The sequence below is a fragment of the Plectropomus leopardus genome, chromosome 14 (assembly GCF_026936395.1).
Source record: "Plectropomus leopardus strain MGB_pleo_1.0 chromosome 14, ASM2693639v1, whole genome shotgun sequence".
Taxonomy (NCBI): domain Eukaryota; kingdom Metazoa; phylum Chordata; class Actinopteri; order Perciformes; family Serranidae; genus Plectropomus; species Plectropomus leopardus.
The window spans coordinates 3,173,128-3,189,117 of NC_142189.1; the positions used below are offsets into that span (position 1 = coordinate 3,173,128).

The 15,990-nt window shown below is 39.8% G+C and overlaps 1 protein-coding gene across 2 annotated transcripts in view; it reads left to right on the forward strand.

Moving 5' to 3' along the window:
- The window catches only part of gfra4a (GDNF family receptor alpha 4a), a 217,151-nt gene that overhangs the window by 61,761 nt on the left and 139,400 nt on the right, over window positions 1-15,990 (forward strand). Inside the window, exon 1 of one of the 2 annotated variants that reach the window (XM_088087622.1) lies at window positions 12,816-13,047. The exons of the other annotated variant lie outside the window; for it this stretch is intronic. The gene's annotated coding sequence lies outside the window, so the exon portion shown is untranslated. Of the gene's footprint in view, window positions 1-12,815; window positions 13,048-15,990 lie in introns of those variants that run through there. 2 annotated transcript variants of the gene reach the window in all.

The following is a 15,990-nucleotide window of genomic DNA, read 5'->3' on the forward strand; positions in this document are numbered from 1 at the left end:
GCTCGTTTTCTTTTTTCTAAAGTTATTTAAGTTTTAAAAAAGAAAGGATTATTAGAAAATTAGGGGTGTCCAAAATACTATTTTTGTAATTAAAATTATTTTTTATTTAAAATTATGTAACAGAAAAAAAAATACCATTTCAGCGAGTCATTTACCTTTTTTCTTTCTTTTTCTTCTTTTTTTTCTTTTCTTTTACTATTGTTTTAGTTTGATGGAGTTTCCACTGTTGAAATGTTTTTCTCTCCGCGTTAACGAAATCTGGCACAATATGATGTCATACTGTAGCCGGAGTAGAAAAACTGTGTACGTCCTTCATTGTTACACTTTAAAACACAAAATTCAGAAAATCATGTTAGATCCCCTTCGATCTTTTTTCGGCTAAGAGCAGTGAGTCTGCAGTAATTTGAATTGTAAAAATCAGCCAGTGACTCTGCAGACAATATGTGCTTTAGTCCATCTGTCTGATAAAACTTAATTTTTCAATTTTTCATGCTGGCACAAATTAATGACTGAAAAGTTGTACCCAACTGACAAAATTAAGCAAGATATTCACAGCAATGACCCAGAATTCAGTAATTAATCATTAACTTCAATCAACTTCAACAACAGAGACAAGGACGAGCATCACATCCGTCGTCTTTTCTCGCCGAGACGTCGCAGATGGAAATAACAGCAAAAAAGTGATTCAGCCTCAAAGGCATTTAGTCCTTTTTAAATTAAAAAGAGAGTTTTTTCCAGCAGATGGTTACACACACAAGATAACACTGCAGTGGAAACAACGCTCAGAGGCCACCGGGACATTTCCAGTCTTCATGTCTTTGTCATTCTTATCCTCCTGCAGCGCGTCTGATCACGTACGGAAAGCAGGCGGCGCTTTGAATGTAAATATCTGTAGACCCTATCTGAAGGCTTGGCCCCATCGACGAACTCTGGCAGAACAAGGGAGCCGGGCTGCATTATTCACAGCCGCAAATGAAACTGTACCCCCACGAGAGAGGCAAGCCCAGCAGAGAACACACACATTTGACCCGGCCCTTCTGTTCACGTCGTTTCCACGTCTTTCGGCCCCCATAAATCCCCGCGTCACTGCAGAGGCGCATACTGAACAACCGGCCACATTCTCCCCGCGGACGGCTTCAGGCGGCTCCGATTAGCACTGAGAACAGTTGGCTCGGAAACGTCGTGACGGATCCGTGTGAAGCGAGCCTGAGCGTGAGCGGTTCCTGAAACGTGCCCTTGACTTTGTGGAGTTTCCTCTTGTGAGGGACTAAACTGCAGATCTGAGCGGCAGATAGCGTGGCAGCAAACGGCCTCCTCCGTGTAGATCCTGTCAGAGACTCCACAGTTTGTATTTCATTGCTACAAAATAAACAAAAACAGTAGGTGATGTATATTAACCCTTTAATGCTCGCTTTGAAACTTTAACACCTGGGTCGATTTTTTTTTTTGTTTTTGTGCTTCAGACACCCTCCACAGTCATTTTTATCTCTGAAGCACACGAAAACTGGTTTGATTTTTCAAAAACACGGGAAAAACATAATGGGCAACTTGGCAGGAAATGTCCTGCAAACTGCTAAAAAATAGTAAAAGGTGACAAAAAATGATCTGAAAATTAGCTGGGACTCATTATTAGATCGAAATTAGAGAAAAAGGCCAGAGAACTATATTTATAATTATCTTAATTATATATAATTATGTTACAGGAAAAATACATTTTTCAGATTTTTTGATAATACTGTCTTGAGGTCTTTTTTTGGTTTGTTTTTTACTTTACTTTTTTTTCTATTTTCCAGTAAGTTTCTTTCTTTTTACTAATTTCTTGATCATTTTTTAAGTATTTGTTGCTCTTCCATGCTTAAAAAAAAGTCAAGCCAATTTTCTCAGATTTTAAAGGGTTAATATTACACAAACTCATATCACTCTGTGCACAAAATGCATAAGAAAAAAAAACAAAAACAAACAAGAAAAATACCTGGAAAAAGTGCAGAAAATGTAGATATTTTTAATGCATTTTTGTCTGTAATGAATTTCAAAAATATATATAATTATAATAGTTATGAACATACTTTTCTGTACATTTTATTCTTTTATGTTTTTTTTTTTAAATTTTCCCGGCATCAGAAAAGTGATGTCAATCCAGGTTTTAAAGGGTTAAATCTGAGCGCGTGCTTCTTTAAATTCACAACTTGTGCCAGTCTAAACACGTGTGGTAACGAGAAAATCATCAAGAATCAGAATCAGGTTTTATTGCCGTGTACATTTACACATGCAAGGAGTCCGACCTGGTGTTCTGGTGCAAAATAATTAACGTGGAGGAAGAATGAAAGCAACTTTAAACAGAATAAGATGAAAAATATGGAAGCAATATAAAATATTTAAAATGAAAATTAGAAAAATAGATATAAAGAACACAAAATGTATAAAAGGTGCAATGGAGGAATGAAGTGTGTGTCAGTGTAATGCATAAAAACTGAGTTTACGTTAACATGATGAAACAAAGTAAATAATAATAAGTAGGTTTGGTGAGGGATTGAGTTCATGAATGAATGAGAAAGTGTCAGTCAGCAGGCGATTGACGGAGTGAACCAGCAGCAAAGATATGCAGAGCGCCTTAATAAATGTATCTTCCCTCCGCGGAGCCTCGGGTCCTCGCCGGGGGCCAGGATATCCTGCTGCAGCGCGGCCCCTCTGGGAGACGAGGGCAGCAGCCTGACGTGAATGCAGAGCCGCGACTTTAGTCAATAAATCACCAGCCGTGACTGATGTGCTTGAACATTGAACCTAAGTGTTTGAAAATGTGGCACATTTTCTATAGAGTCACACTGAGACGCTTCTGTCAGCGCTGACGGACACACAGAGCGGCGGGGAGAAGACAGAGTGCGCGCTCGGCTCGCTCGGCCACACACAGCATCACCAAAAAACCCTCAGATTCCTTCACAGCGTCGTTGGCCCGTATCACATGCTTTATATAGACGTTTACCTTGCAAACACATCGTAAAGAGCTAATATGTGCTGTCACAGCGGATTACATCTGCTAAGTGGACACATAATTGGCTGCAGAAGATATTGGAGAGTTGCCAGACGTGTCATCCAATAAAAATATTATTACCATACAATCAATTTATTAAAACGGCAGCATAATGTATATCAGAGTTGCTTTTAAACACTGAAGGTTCATCTCTGCCTTAACCCTTTAACATCCTGTTGAGCTGTTTGATTAGAGCAGATTTTGAGTCGCTAAATCTTAATAAAAATGATTTTTGTTTACCCTTTAACCCTTTAAACCTTTAGCAAATCGGCTTTCAAAAATATGAGAGGAATAAACAAGTTACCAGAAAATTACCTTAAACTCAGCAAAAAAAGTTAACAAAATATAAATATATGAATAAAATGCTTAATAATAATTGTAATTTTTTTTAAATTTCTAATAATGTTTCCTCTTTCTCTCTTGTTTAAGAGACATTTTAGGACATTTCTTGTCACTTTTTTCTAATTTTTTGCAATTTGTGGGACATCTCTGTACAAGCTGTTTTTTGCCCATTTAACCATGTTTTTTTAAAAAAAATCAGACCAGTTATATCGGGTTTCAAAGGTTTAAAAACAAGAAAACGGATGTCAGTTTTTCACCATAACTGAGATCTTTTCAAAGTACTGTAAAAGCAAATATCTAAAATTAGATTAAATTTTAGATTTCTTTTATTTGTCATTTTCATTATGCACTTCCATGCATAAAGAAAAACAAAATTAAGTTTCCCCTAGAAGACAAAAATAGTGCAAGTCAATAATAAATAGCAGAACGAAAATAAGTACCAAAAAAGGAATAAATAAAAAGAGTGGATAAAAGTCATAAGAAAGTTATGAGCATAAATAATTAAAATCTATCAAGTCCATCACTGTAGAGACACGAGGAGTCCCTTTAAGTATCCATAAAGTTTTTGTAGAAATAATACTAGTACTGATGATACTTCTGATTTCACAGAAATTGATATATGGTAGTATACTAAGGTTTGTCATTTTGTTTTGTTTTTCTTTCTGTTTTACCACAAAGGGCCGTCTCAATTATGTCCGTTAAAAAATAAACATTGATTTTCATGATTATAGCTCGAAGAACATGCAAAACACTGTTTGCACTGTTGCACTGTTTTTACTGGTATTGTTGCTTTTTATATCTTGTGTTTTTGCATATTCTGCATCTCTCTTTTTCTCTGTATATATTGCTTATATATTTATTGGTCTATATTCTATTCTGTATGTTTAATATGCTGCTGGTTACTTAAATTTCCCTCGGGATCAGTAGAGTACCTATCTATCTATCTCTATCTAAAATATAAAGAAAAGAAATATCAGTTGCTTTTTTCCCAGTGAGGACTTTAAAGGGTTAAGGGGTTGCTACTGTTCTGCTCTAAAATAATTTTGGGGGTTTAAATGGAGAGCTTTCAAAGGAGCTTCTCCACCCTGACAAGAATAAATATCTTGTGCAAACACTTCATTTATTTTGCATAAATATCTGGTGAAAAATACTCCTAAACTTGAGTTCTGACACGCTGGTATCAGAATGACTGATGTAATGCTCCAGTATTAATGGAAAGCGGCTGCATGCAGAGCGCGTGCTGTACGTCTCAGCATCGAGCCAACACACTCGCATCCATCTGCCTGAGTTTATATATGAAGCCCCTTTAATCTTTAATGTATGTATTCATCTGTGCATATGTAGCGCATGTGCCCAGATGGTTTGTGTGTATCTGCTGCACATCGCTTCCACTCCACACAAAATATGATCACTTCAACTAAAGAATACTAAATGTAGAATATCATGTGCAGGGGAGGATTTGAATTGCAAAGAGGGAGGAATTATAAATAAGAAGTGACAGTGACACTGACAGGGAATGGCCTGAATGCTGAAACATTTGGATTTGTAATTACATCCTCTTTGCAATTCAAATCAGCTTCTCTCTGGCGCAGTCTATGACTTTCTGCAACCTTTTGAGCGCAGAGACCCATTAATGTCTGGTCTGGACTCTCACTTTGGGCTGTTTGCACCATTTGGAGTCCCGGGGAGTGAAGTGTAATGCACTTGAACACTCTGAAGCCTGGCTTGCAAGGAAGTTATTGATTGAACAACTACTAGCAGCAAATTGAAACAGACCGAGCTCAGCCCGTGAGCGCTAATTCCTCCCCGACTCACCTGCACCTGGTTTTGAGTGGAACCTGCTGGTGGAGGTGATGTGGCTCAGCAGCAGCGAGCTGTCAGAGAGGCCAAAAGATCTCAGCTGCTGCTGCTGCTAAAAGAACATTTTTGGGCAAATCTGCTCCTCAGCATTCATTAGACTTTAAAAAATAAATAATATTGTATTCTTCCCATATGTTTATTGTTTCACACCCAAACACCAAGTCAAATTCTGTGTATATGTAGATGTACTTAAAATAAAAGCAGATTCTGATTCTGATTATAGCTGCAGCCCATCTGTACAGGGCTGAAAATCCCCGAACAGAATTGTGCGCCTCGCATGCAAAATGACCGGCGCTGATCCGTCACAACTAGATGACATTTACAGCTCGAGGTTCCTAAATATTGTAAATAACCCCACAGTTCATCCTTCTGCCAGTGTTTTTGTCTCTCTCCCCTCGGGGAGTCGATACCGCTCCATAAAATGCTCTCAGTTTGCAAAGAGTTTTTTCCCTGTGCTGTACGAACGAACAAGTCAGAGTCGCTCACTTAAATATTATATACAGTTTGTGTTACGAGATTGACAGCATGAACAGCTAAATGTTGGACTTTATTTCTTGCTTCATGCGTCAGGTTACCACAGACGCTCTTTTGAGTCTTTTTTGACATTTATTTAAATGTCTGTCCGTGGACGGAGTTTATAATTAGATAATGTTGCAACAGTGAGAGTCGCAGTCACAAATCTCGTGTGCAGTGGAGATCAAAATGAAGGTCGAGTTTGGAGGTGCGTGTAGTTCGAGCAGCGGCTCTAAAAGTAAGGGGGGTCGGGTTTAGGGAAGGGGCCAGTTGCTGCCTAACTTTACACTCCTGGCTAACTTTGTTTTTAAGTTGCGGATCGCTGCGCTGCGACTGGAGCGATCCCATCGCAGAATGGTCTCCGGTTAAGCTAATTGTTTTGGATGAATGCACATTTTGGCTCCGTAGTGAGCAGTGCGGCTGTGACAGATACATTTGTTGTAACTGATAGAGCAACATATTACCCCAGTTTGACCCCCGCCATTCTCCTGTTTGGTTCACTCTGTTCTCATGTCGAAGTATCCTTGGGCAAGACTCTGAACCCCGAATCGCTCCGGATGCCGCGTCTTTGCAGTGTGAGTGTGTGAACGAGTACTGAGAAGCAGGTGGCACCTTGTACTGTAGCTTCGGCCACTAATGTGTGAATGTGTGTGTGTGAATGGGGGAACGTGACAGTGTCGTGTAAAACACTTTGAGTGGTCAATAAGTCTAGAAAAGCGCTAAACAAATACAGTCCATGTACCATTTCCCTTTGTACTTTACCTACCCCGCACCAAACTCACAGCCTTAGTAACTCACTGAACATGGTGAAGCACGTAGCTGCTGAAGAGTCGAACTTTTCTTTGGTATTTTTTGAAACCAGAAAAGAGCAGAAAGAAAAGTGAATATTGGACTTTATTTCAGCAGGTGGAAACAAACACCAATGACACAGTTCAAATGAACACTGCTTTAAAGAACAAAACACCTTAATGGCATCGGCAGCTGATTGTTACCTTTTCAAATTAGATCTCTGTGCACGCTAAACACAGGGCGAACTGTGAAATGCTGCTAAATTATGAACTGGTGTGAAACCTTGACATGCTTAGACAATCTGTCTGTGTGAAATGAAGCGAAGAATTCACAGTAAAGAAGTCTCATTAATGTGGCCTTGAGCAAAGAACTGAAGTCACTGTTGCACGCGTCGGGATTGTTCGGCAGCATCTGAGGCTTCGGCGCGTGCAGCTGTGTGAATATGAAAGCAGGTGGTTGTTGCTCAGCAAACTCGCCCGAAAAGAAAAACATAAAAGATTGAAAATTTTCAAAAAATAAACGGTTTACCCAGTTTTGGACAGAAAGTGAGGATAATGTATGAGGGCACCTGATGCCATTTATCATTGTTTACAAGACGTGTCCTCCCCCCAAATCAAGATCTGATAAGTCGGTCCTGACCCGCAGGATACTTTATCACAGCCACTCGAGCTGGTTGATGTTTATGATGATACATGCCTGTGGGTATTTCTTATCCCTCATCATTACACCGGCCCTACAAGCCATCATTTATGAGGTATTACCCTATTTAAGCTGTGAGAAGCTGCCTGTAGTTGTGAGCTGCTGAAAATCAACTCTGTGAATTCCTCTACATGCAGTTTGATTCGGCGCTCACAGGCAGGACTCGCCTCAAATGACAGCGCGAGGAAGGATCTGGATCGATCGATCCATCAGACATAGTTGATCGGTCTGACGTTTTGATTGTCACATAATCATTTATGAAGTTTACTGCTGGTGCAGCTTTTCTTTGAACTTTTTGTTGGAGTAAAAAAGCCATTTAAAGACGTCACTCTGAGTTTAGGATTGAGATTTTGGCAATGTCACACAGCATGCTCAAATGTGCTCACGTATCCGTAGAAATAGCAGGTTCTCTGTCGGTTGAAAACCTTTTTAAGTCCCCCTTCACTCAAAAAATGTGTTTTTCTGTAGTTTATGTCGTGTCAATGAAGCCATCCAGGTCACGATATCGATAAGTGCTATTTTCATAACGACTGGACTTGTTTAAGTTTCTTGAAGACGTTTCGCCTCTCCAGGAAGGTCCTGCTCTTCTAATTAAACAGAGCAGCGTTGCGGGCTTTAAACCGGAGCTGGTTTGTGCTACAGAGTCGTTAAGGTCACATGTGAGTCGACCAAAGCGATCTTGATGCACACCGCTCCTTCGCTGGTCACCATTAGCTCTGTACCAGCATTAGAGATGGGGGTCGGTAATATTTACTGATATTCATACCATCACTGAGACTCCTTAACAATCTCAAATCTTAGCATCAGTAGTTTTGAAGATGTATTATAATTTGATTACAGCTCGTGATAGGAAGTTAAACAGGCTGTAACTCCATTTCTGTTACACATTTTATATCGCTCACCCAAACAACTCTATTATTCAAGTTTCTTGCCAAAAACTAAATTTTCTTCTTCTTGGTGTTACATTTGAAAACAACATGATTACTTTCTTTTTTTAAAGCTAACTAGCTCTTTTCCTGACAATTTCAACTTGGATCTCAACATTGGACTACTATTAGGGGCCCAAAAATTAACTTTTTTGCCCACCTGCCATTGTGGCAGGTGGGCAAAAAAGCCGCTTAAAAGACGATAGTTGTTTTTTTTTGGGTTTTAAGGAGAGCCAATCTAGCAGCCGCTTGCGTATTTGGCAGGTGGCTGGTGCTAATTTCAAACCTCGTTTACTATTTTTAACTGACAGGACTTTCCACAAAGTGTGAGGAAGGGGAAATATTGAAGGCAAATAAAGGAAATTGTAAGAGTGAAGGACGGAAGCATAGAAAGGACAAAAAAAGTAACAAAAAAGTTAAATTAAGGGAAGGGGGAAAGAACAGGAAGTAAAAACAAAAGAAAAGAGAAAGTAATGAAAAGATCAGAATCTGTAAAGTAACCAATATCAGCAGCCGTCACATGGAGGTAATGAAGCATGAAGGACACGTCCTTCAGTCCCAGCTCCGAAATATTACATTCAGCACTTGTCTATACTTTGTTACACCTCCACCTACATACACGAAAATACCCGAAACACATATATCCTCCCACAGACAGTCTACTTCCTCACTCATTAGCGACTGTGCATCAGACACACACACACACACACACACACACACACACACACACACACACACACACACACACACACACACACACACAGCTGCAGTTGACAGACCCGCTGCCCGTGTCATTGTCATCATTGCAGTCCGTGACAGGACCACTTCGCTCTGTGATGAGTGTAAATCCTGCATCAGCACCGAGTCCTCTTGAGGGCCTGCCTCTGCTGGCCGTGTCACTCCTCATCAGCTCCTCCGGACCGACAGCTCACTGTTTTTTTCTCCTCTCGCTGCTCAGCGCTGACCTCCTGGCTGCTTCCAGCGTGACCTCACTCCGTCGGTGTCCGGAGAAAAGGCCGAGTAACTAGCTGTAATTACTCCTCAGGAAACTCTTCTCTCAGTGTGTTAATCCTTCTTACCTGCTCTGGACAAATCACGTCTTTCGTTTGACCTCATCTGCTCCGTTTATGTGATATTAGATTAACTTTGATGGGTGAAAAAAAAAATCCTCATGAGATACCTCTGTGCATCAAAATAGCATTGTAAATTTATGAAATTCTTTCAGAGTAACAATCAGCTCTTCGCCGTAGCTTTTGAGTTGCAGCTTCACACTGATCAGAATCCATTTACACTTTTAGTTTGGAACATTTGCCCTCGAGCTGCTGAAGCTCTGAACAGACAAACAACTCTGCAATCAACACCTGTCAACTTCGCAGAAAACAACACTTGCTTATACTGAGAAGTTTGGTGTTAATCAGGGATGCTTTCTGCTGACTTTAGGTGCATGTGACAGCAGCCACTGTTGTATTGTCACTATTAAACAGAAAAATAGAATATGTATTTTCTTCTTTTTTAACCTGAGATATTGCATATTTAATGTTTTTATACCAGGTTTTCCATATGTCCATACATACGTCCGTCCCATTCTTGTGAACACAGTACCTCAAGAGGGCCTTGAGGGAATTTTGTCATATTTAGCGCAAATGTCCACTGGGGCTGGACCTAAATATTCAGCCATGTGAGTATTCGTTAATTGTGTGGGCCTTTGGGTTTTTTTGGGGGGGGGGAGAGGACAAATGTCATTTCAGTGTTTTTGATCCTGCTGCTGCACCTGTCTCACACACAGTGACAGGAAAGTGATCAGAATTTGGTGCTCAAAGGTCAAGGTGACCTCATAAAACATGTTTTTGGCCATATCTCAACAACACCGTAAGGCATTTTCCTCACATTTAGCACAAACATCCACTTGGATACAAGGATGAGTTGATTAGATTTTGGTGATCATGGGTCAAAGGACAAGGTGACCATGACCTTGTCTCTGTATCTCTTGTAAGCGCAATATCTCAAGAACACTTTCAGGGAATTTCTTCAACTTTGACACAAACGTCCACTTGGACTCATTGTTCAACTGATGAGAACTTAATGGTCAAAGGTCAAGGTCACTGTGACCTCAAACCTGTTTGTGTATATGTTTGTATTCCGGGCCTGTGTGTGTGTGATATGTAAATGACAACAGAGTGAACAAATTGGATTTCCCGTCAGGGGAGTTTGTCTTCCTCTTATTCTTCTGAAGCAGCAAGTTTCTCTGAAGGGACACGCATGCACATCTGCATTTATAGTACAGCCAGTAAGAACGTGTCTCTCTCTGAAATTAAGACCAAAGTCTGCTGGTTAGTTTGGTAGTGATGTTCATAGCTATTAGTAACAACAGTGCAAATGTTTTTATTTTTGGCCATTTCGTCATTATTTTTGTTCTTTTGTTTCATTACCTTTAGCGCCTCCACTGGTGATTTCTCAGTCTGTTGTCCCCAAAGAGTCCCTTTGCAAACCATCATTACTTTATTGTGAGCTGATGAACCAGGATGGCGTCAGATGTTTAATGGAAATCAGGTCGCTGAATCCTCTGTGGAACACACACACATAGTTTGGATGAGTCTATTTTAGTGGGAATTCATGGAGCAGCCTATTTTTAGTGCAGGACAGTCACTTTATTGGAACCGAATCTGTGGTGGAAGTGCTGAGTACCAGCTGCCATATCTGACTGTCAGCAGAAGGATTCCTTTAAAATCCTTTCAAAGCAGGATGTTTGTGAGCTTTTTTTCAAAAGGTAATCGATTAGAAACCATCTGTCACTGATCACTTATCGCTGGATCAGTGACAATTCAGACTGTAACCCAGTTTCTGCAGTTTTTTTAATCTGAAATCAAACAAAAAGGAATCACGGCCAAAACAATGAATACTTATCATTTTTTTCATTTGTTTTTAGTCACAGTTTCCCTCGGTGAATAGATCACACAGTGTAATCATATACTGTTGATATGTTTTAACCCTTTAAAAAGGGGACCACCTGCGGCTGGACGGCTGCTTGAGATCATCGTTTGCATAATCCTGTATATACAGGCCGCTCTTATTCTGAAGTCGTCACATACTGCCATTTTGTCAGTGATTTTGGTGTAAGATAAAGCCACTTTTCGTGTTTGACACGCCCCTGGGCGCCATCAGTGTGTTTGCTTGCTTCTGTCTTCCCCGTCATGCCATTACCTTATGTTACAAATGCAGTATTGCGTCTGAATTATGCCTGAATTTCCACTGAAATTTCCCTGTAATGGCCACGAAAGATTATTATTTAAATTATCCTGTATATGTAAATCTAAAATGAAAACAGTAAAAGCTGGAACACTCATTATTTTCTTGTTTTAGCAACAATTGAAACAAAAATCACCGATAAAAGCTTCAGAACTGGACATGTTTTAGCCAAAATATGATCCAAAAATGTTGAGAAACTTACGTCGGTAAGATTACAGGTTTCCATGACGTTAGCGTGTTGCTACATGTAGAAGTGTATGAACATAAAATATGTCATGAAATATGTCATGAGCTGGTGTCAGTGAATCCCAGAAGTAGAAACACCCATTAGAAAGAGAGTATCTGAAGCCTGAGGGAACTTTTTACATACTTTTACCTTTATGATTTAAACTTTGGCCAAGTTTAACGTGATCATATACTGTAACATTATTCGAAAGGAAGGGAAAAGCATGAAAGGTCCCCTTCAAATCTTTCAACTTGAGCAAATTGGTTTGATTTTTTCCAAAACATGGTGGAAAAGACAATTAACAAGAAATGTCATAGCAGGAAATGGTAAAAGGTGACAAGAAAACAACCCAGAAAATGAGCTTTAAGAGATAGAAAGACAGAGAGAGATTTTTTTTAAATTTATAATAAATAAATAAATAAATAAATACACAAATAAATAAATGAATTAACCTTCTGAACCCTAAGCCCTTTTTACCTAGTTTTGGTTCGCCTGGACTTTTTGTGTAATAATGCACTTAAAACCTCATTCTCTCAATGCACAATGAAGATATATACAGAGTATTGAGTGATAAATCACCCAAAAGTATGATGTACAAGCTTTTTTGTTGTAGAAAACCTTTCTCCCAAGTGTTGGGAATCAGAAAGTGAAAAAATAAACATTAAAACTATTATAGTTTAAAAAATGGACACACTTTTCCAAAAAAAAAGTTTTTTGTTTTGCCGTTGTTTGTGTATCCCATTATCTGTGCCATTGTGCAAAGCAGCTCCTCTCTGTGCTGCTGCAGAGGGCCACGTCACACTCCTGACACCTCAGAGAGGGCCCTGACCCTCCTGCCTGCTCTGCCTGCAGTCAACACAGGGTTAACATCCATATGAGGCCCTGCTGCTTGTTACACTGTCTCCTAATTTACCCTGGTCTCATTGTTATTATTATTATTATTATTATTGGTAGTAGTAGTATTAGTGTTAGTATTAGTATTAATATTAGTATTATTATAGGGGCTACCAGCGCTTATTGTAATGCAGGAGTTTCTGCCAATAACACGGAGCGATAGATACAGGAGAATTCGGCCAATCACAGTGCAGTTTGCCTCAGATGACGTATGGCTTACGTAAGCGGATACAAAGCGTCGGTCGGTCTTCCGATTGGACGACAAGACCAAAACAAATCTCTGACCTCTCCAAAGGAACTATGGGAAACCAATATGGCGTTTAGCATCGATGCTAATATACTTTTATCACCGAAATATGATTAAAGTATAAACGGAAGACGCCCAATATCGGATCTATCTGCGGATTTATCGAACAACGTGCCGTAAAAACACCGATTTCCAGAGCTGAACAGAAAGGCTTCTGAAAGAGACATCGGAGACATCCCCGTGAGAGACACAGCCGAGAGCTAAACAGCCGAAAAAAGTAAGACGATCCGATTCCTATGTTTTCAAAAGAAATCAAACCAATTTGCACAGGTTTCACAGGATTAAATAGGATAGGATATAGAAATATATTGTGTTTTTCATGAACGGTAATTGTAAGTAATACGTGCCATCTGTGACATTAATTCAGCTCAGCCTTAGTTGATACAAAAGCTGCTTCGCTTGCAGATGTGATGCCAGCTGTTGCTGTGATATAGAAACTGTATGATTCATGATTCAGAGGTATGACAGATACATGTTTAAGTTAGCTCAGATCATGTGTGTGACGCACGGCTCAGGATTCAGCGCATGTCCTGTATTTCCCTGCCGTGCGTGTGTTGAGCGGTTGTCATGAGGTTTTGGGGGCCATGAGGTTTTCGTACATGTCGTGCAGGAGGATTCAGTAAACAGTGTGGTCTCGGTTGTCCCCGTGGTTTGTTTAATTCCTCCCGTGTTGCGGGATTTGATCCCAGTTGGGGCTTTTCTGTGCGGCATTTGCGTGTTTTCTGTGTGTCTGCGTGAGTTTGCTTCTGCTGCTCCAGTTTCCTCACATTTCCCAAAGACATTTAGGTCAGGTGGACAGGAAACTGTAAATTTCCCAGAGGTGTGGGTGTTTGTGTAAGCCCTGTGATTTTTATTTTTTTCTGGCCTCACTGTGTGTGTAGGTGCTGTTCATGCATAAAGCTTACCACTCTTACATTAAAGGTTAGAGACGGGGCGAGCCTTTGACGTTTTTGACTATATATATATATATATATATATATATTTGCTACATAAACATTATCTTTAGCTCAGTTAAAATCAATTTTATTAATAATGCATGTAATCAAGGTTTTTCCCCTCTTGCAGATCATGGTTCACTGATAAGAATTCGCTTGTTTTCCATTAAAAAATAATTTTCTGTTTATTCTGTGCACTGGTAAAAGAAAGACACAGGCAGCCCTCTGACAGTGTTTCTGTCAGCAGAATCCCTTCAGATGTTAACACAAGACTTTTTATTGTGAAGTATTTGCACGACCATGACAATACAGTGCCTTATGTCGTGTTTAATTATGGAAATGCAGTAGTTTCGTAGCAGTCGTCTCTGCAGAGCAACAGTATTATCTGTGTGAACACTGCACGCATGCAAGCTGCAGCAGTATAGCGAGGTACAGTGGCGTAAGGTAGTTACGACAGACGTCATTCCACGATGTTATGATGGGCCTTACTGACAGTTTTTGCACTGAAACTAGCCACAGTTAATCGAATCTTCACACGATCAAATTAAGACCAGACAATGGGCAACATTATCTCACACACTATCCATCAAGTATTATTGCATTTCAATATATGACAAGAATACCAAAGAAAACAAGAAATTATGTATATTTTTGATAGTTTATGTAGAATAATTTTGTTACAGATTTCTAGAGACTGTTTTACAACAAAAAAGGAAAAGTGGAATAGGTGAGTTTTGTCTAAATGGCAACTTTTTAAATTAAACATAAGTTCTTTGATCAGAGGTGAATTTATGAGGCAGCAATCTGAGTCACTCCCAAGCACTCCACTTTTTCCACTTTTGTCAAATGTCCCTTGTTAAAAAAATACCTGTATCAGTTGTGTCGCAGCTCGTGTGTATTTCTGCAAGCGTGTATTGTCTCAAAGTAGAGAGGGGGGCAGGAAGTGAGCTTTAAAACGGGGACTCTAGAAACCTGAGAGCCACGAGTAATTGAGTCATTAGTTTTGATCAATGGCCCCATCAGCCGCTCACAGATATATTATGGTCATTCTGTAGTTCAATTAAGGTGAAAGTAAGTAAAATTGTCTTTGATTTACTCTTAAAGAGCATATTCCCTCTGAGGCAACCCGTGATGAAAACGCCTCACGTGTTGAAACTGAAGTATCAGTTATTTAACCCGAAATTGTCCTGCTGAAAATAATCAAATATATTAAATTCAAATGTTTGTAATCACATTATGTTTAATCCTGCCTATTGCACATAATCAAATACACACCTACCACAATGCAAAAAGCATCACATTTTGTCTGCACGGCCCCTTATTACCCCATTGACCCCACTCCTCAAATGCTAAATCCCATTGATATGTACAAGGAAGCATTGATTACATTTCGTCTTTCCATCTAATCCCGCCGAGTACATGAGCCGTTAATGCTTAAATCAAAATCAATACATAACTTAATCATTCAAACTCGTCTCTAATTTGTTTGTCACAATCGATTGCCGTGGCCTGAGCGTGCTGCCTGCCTGCCTCTCGCTCAATTAAGGTGTGATGTGAGCAGACTGTAGCTGCCAGAAGAGGAGGTGGAGGTTTATGACCGGCCCCGCTGACATTATGATCTATCAAATGTTATGACCTTTGGGATATTAAGAAGAACTAATATGGAGGCAATGGTTGAAATGAAACGGCGGGAATGATTTCTCATTCCACGCACAGTTGTGCATGTTCAGGGGAGCGTAATTAGAATGTGGACATTTCTCGTTTGCGCTGGTACATTTATATAACAGATATATTTTAAACATATGATCCCACAGGCGGTACAGTAGCTGCTATAAAACCTCGGCAGCTCATATACAGAACATGCATTCTGTATGAAGTTGTAGCGGAGGAGAGACTTAATCTGCATGAACGTAAAATGAAGTGCCAATTTCTAAAGCGCTGTAGGAGCCGTATCAAAGAAATGGTTCAGGTAGACTCAGGCTCTAGTTAAAATCATTTACATTAAGTATCTTTTTTCAAAAGCATTGGAAAATTGGGTTGAGGAACTTGTTTTTTTCCAATTGGCATTCAAGTCATCCTTCGAAGGAGAGCAGCTTACAATGAGTCTTACTTAGAATAAGCCTCAGTTCTTAGATTATCAGCACTATAAGCATTAAAGCAGTGATACTCAGTTTACAGCCGGTGGGACAAATCTGGCCCCTGATAGGGTGTCGGGTGCCCTCCCT